This window comes from Belonocnema kinseyi, chromosome 2 (assembly GCF_010883055.1).
Source record: "Belonocnema kinseyi isolate 2016_QV_RU_SX_M_011 chromosome 2, B_treatae_v1, whole genome shotgun sequence".
NCBI lineage: Eukaryota > Metazoa > Arthropoda > Insecta > Hymenoptera > Cynipidae > Belonocnema > Belonocnema kinseyi.
The window spans coordinates 38,467,099-38,471,805 of record NC_046658.1 but is presented as its reverse complement, the minus strand read 5'-3'; positions in this window follow the sequence as shown (position 1 = coordinate 38,471,805).

Genomic DNA, 4,707 nt, shown 5'->3' with positions numbered 1-4,707 from the left:
TTAAATTTTTTTCACATCTATAGGAAAATGTTAGAATTCGCGGAATTTTGGGGAGGGGGGCAGCTGGTCACGGCCCTGGCTAATGGTTGAAGTGAAAATACCTAAGGGTAGCGTCCCATGAATGCAGAATTCCGTTGCGTTTTGCATAATGCGTCAATTCACTAGATTTTTCCGCCAATAATATTCACCTAGTTATTCAGAGAAACACTTTGATTGTCTGAAATGTCTAGTTATTTGACGCATTAAGCAATACGCAACGCAATTCTGCAATCATGGGACGCCACCCCAATATTGCTTTTCATAGATCGGATTCTTATTAGGCGCCATGACACTTAGCGAGCATTTAAAAATTCAGATCATATTTTTGGTCAAATGTACACTATCGTACCCAATTTTAATGTAGAAGTGAATTAAAACGATATGCCAGGTGCAAAATTATTGCTTAAAAAGGTGAAGAAATACCATTAGTCAGTTAAAAAGGTGGTTAAAATGCAGAAAACAGTGTACCAAAGGGAAAAAGCAGCAACTTATTGACCGGTTTGTGGAATGCAGGTTACGTTTACATCGCGTATAATCGTAAGCTTTCAGAGTGGAAAAATAGTGTTTTGCATAAAAGTGTATGTATGTATTTAATCTCTACCTTTTACGGGTTTGAGGGCCTCCGCTCCCTGTACATATATTGACAATTCCATCCTTAGTCTAACTTAACTACTACTTATATTCTACTCTTTCGCATTACGCAGGATAAACAATAGTAACAGCAGTGATATTAATTCCTAAAATGAGCGAGCTTCCAGGGCTTCCGTTTCCTCTTACCATAAAAAAATGCATTTTCCACGATATTGAAAACAATTTTCGTTTTTTACTGTCCCTTTTCAGGATCGCCCGTTTGGCTCTGCCCTACTCCCTTGCTTTCCCTTACTTCATTAAAAATTTCTTCATCCACATCACTCCCTGTCCACTACCATCCAAGATCCATCTTACACACTCATTCACACACAACTGTCCCTCTTCCTCTCCTGTACATCTCTCTAATACATGTGCCCATGACTCCATTTCGTATCCACATACTCTACATAAATTCTCCTCTTCATTCATCCAATATCTGCATGCTCTCACTCCTTCTCCCATTCTGAACCGTACAACTCTACTCCATTTTTCTTCCTTTTTTATTTTTTGCAGATATTCTGGTTCCGTCAACCCTTTGACCATCATATACCATCTATTGTACCTCGAATCTATAATCCTTGTCCATCTCTCTTCTCCTTTTTTAACCAATAACTCTAACTCTATGTCCTGCCACTCCATAACCCCTTCTCGAATATTACACACCCTTCTCATTTTTCTCTTGTCTTCCTCCTATTTTGAATTTCCCACATTACCTCTCGCTTCATTGTTCCGAATTTCGCCGAAACATGCTTGTGCAATTTTACTTCTCTCTGCCCTTTTTAGCTTCTCTTCAAACCTCCATGCTCTCTTAATTTGTCTAGTAACCATATTTTCTCTTCCTAACTCTTCTTTTAACATATATCCTGGGCAACTCCAGCTAATCCCCATTACACACCTCAGAAATCGCTCATGCATGCTCACAACTTTCCTATGTTCCTTCCATCCCCAGATCTCCACACCATAACACAATACCGCCCACACCAACGCATCAAACAACCAGACTCTCATTCTCCAATCGTTCTTGAACCTTCTCTTTCCTATACCCCATACTTGGCCCATTACTTTACTCGCACATTCAATTCTTTTCCTCACCTGCAGCTCGTTTCCCCCTTCTGCCTCAAACCAAAAACCTAGGTAACAGAACTCCTCCACAATTTCCACTTTTTGTCTGTTCATCTTTCAAATGTAATTTATTTTGCTCTTTCTATTTCTGCTACACATCACCTTTGTCTTATCTACGTTCACCGTCAGCTCTTTTGTTCCCACATACTCTTCGAAGATTCTCATCATTAGGTTCATCCCCTTCTCATCATCTGCTAATAGAACTACATCGTCCGCGTATGCTAGAGAGTATAGATTGTTGTTACCCAAAACCGTTCCTCCTTTCCCTTTCTCCTTTAGCTTCTCCTCTAAGTCTGCCAATAGGATACTAAATAGTAACGGACTCAAAGGGCACCCTTGCCTTAGACCGTGGCTTGTCCAGAAAACCTGCCCTTTTTTCTTTCCTATGTTCACCCTAATCCTGGTTTCAGTAAAAGTTTCCTTTATCCTCTCCACTAACTTTTCCTCTACACTCCTCTCTTTCATTGCCTGCCATAGTACTTTTCTATTCATTGAGTCAAACGCTGCTTTGAATTCTACGAACAAAGCGACTAGACTCCCTTTCTTTCTCCCCAAATTTCTGGTAACTAAATATTTAAGTACGTAGATGTTGTCTATAGTTCCCATTTCTTTTCTAAATCCCGTCTGATTATGTGGGATACTTTCTTTTTGTTCTACCTGACTCTCCAACCTATTTCTTAAGATTTCTGCATATATTTTATAGCCGACTGACATGAGAGTGATCCCTCTGTATTCCTCTACCTTCTTTCCTTCTCCTTTGTTGACATGCGGTACCACCAGTCCCGTCGTCCACTCTTCCGGCCTACCTTCCCCTTTCCATACCTTGTTGCAGATCTTCCACATCCCATCCCTAATCCCTTCTTCTCCAAACTTCATCGCTTCGTTTTCCATCCCATCTTCTCCCGTCGCGTTGTTTCTTTTTAACCTATTTATTGCCTCATCCACTTCTTCTCTTGTTGTCTCGTTCCCTTCCTCCATTTCTCCTTGGACTATCCTACACTTTTTCCCTTTGATCTTATTTTGCTCTCCCCCTAATAGACCCTTAAAATAATCCGTCCATTCCTCCATTTCTACTTCTTCGTTAACGCCCTTCCTTTCCCCTCGATCCCTATTTATCACATCCCACACCCTACCTTCTTTGATCGCCTTTTCTACCTCTGCTTTATATTCTTCCTTTCCCCTCTGTCTTTTTATTTCCAGCATCTTCTCATATTCCTTTTTCCTCCTGTTATACTCCTCCTTCTACATTTCCCCTCTTCTCCATTTGCTCACACACTCTTTTATTCTCTCTTTATTCTCCCAGCATTCCTCGTCCCACCAGCCTCTCTTTCCCCCTACTCTTTCTTCATTAGTACCCAGCACATCCTTTACCTTTTCAATGGACCCCATCAACCTTTCAATTAACGAGCCTATTCCCTCCTCTTTTTCATACCTAACCTTCTCCTTTTCCATCTTTTGTTTAAACTCTTTTAATTTATCTACCTCCCAAATTCCCATTTTCGTGTTCGTTCGCACCCTTTTTCCTTTCTCCCTCTGCCGCGCTTACTGACGCCTCTTTTTAGTGTAACTATGACCGAGATGTGCTCGGACCCTATTTCATTCCCTACCTTCATACTCCCTATCTTATGCCACATTCTTTCTTCAGCCAAGATGTAGTCTATTACTGATGCTCCCTTTCCAATGAATGTGATCTCCCCTTCCTCATCTCCTTTCATATTGCCATTGCATATAAACCATCCTGTTTCTCCTATCATGTCTAGTAACTTCGTCCCCTCCCTGTCCGTCAATCTATGTTTGGAGTTCCTTATAAATGCCTCCTTTTCTTCATCCCATAACCCTGCCCCTTGTTCGCCAGTCCATGCATTTAAGTCCCCTCCTATTAAAACCAATTCTTCCTTCTTTTCCTCCGTCCACCTCCTTATTACTGTCCAGAAAGCTATTTTCACGTTTCTCTCTTCCCCTCCCTCTACTTTCCTCATCATTTTGTTTTCCCTTTGCCGTTCGGAAACCCCTCTGATTTATTTCTAGACTCTTTTTCGTCTCCCTTCCCCCTACCTTCCTCAAGACTTTTTCCTTTTTTCCTTAATTCTTCTAATTCTTCATCCCAGCACCATTCCCCCTTATTTATCCATAACCTGTCTCTCTCTATCCATACCATATGGCCCCTTTTCCTCTACCCAAGCCCTCTTCTCTATTTACCATCTCCTTTTCCTCTCCCTCCATGTCAGATCTTCTTCAATTCTTTCCCTTCTTCCTCTCAATAATTTTTTTCTCTCCATAATTTTCTTTTTCTCCTCCTCACTCCCCACTTTTACTAGAAACATTCCTTCTTTTTCTTCCTTTGTCCCTGCCTATTCTCTTGACTCCTTCTAGCCTTACCTGCACTCTAATATCTCGAAAAAGATTGGTTATTTCTTCTTCTCCTGTTTCACTCTCCACTTTTAATCTCTTGACTACTAGGTTATTTTTCCTCTTTGCCCTTTCTTCCCCTTCTAATCTTCTTTCGATCTCACTGAGTCTTTTCTTCAATCTTTCATTCTCACTTCGGACGTTCTTTTCATTCCCTTGAACTATTTTCTCATCTTCTGTTTTTCCCCCATATGCTCATTCCTAATTTCTAGACTGGATACCCGCTCTTCCAACTGTTTTATTTCTCTAGATCTCTGTTCGTCAACCTCTCTATGTCTATTCTCAATGCTCTCTAGCTTACCCCAAACCTTGTCTTTCTCCTCCTTCCAACTTTTATCCCATTCTTCCCATTTTTCTCTGACCTTTTTCACTTCCCCCCTTACATCGTTTCCCTGCCTATTCATACCCATATTCATGTCATCCAATCTCTTTCTTGTTTCCTCTCTAAACCCTTTAATGAGAGCTTCCAATTTTTCAAACCTCCCCCCCCCCTCTCACTCTGGTGGT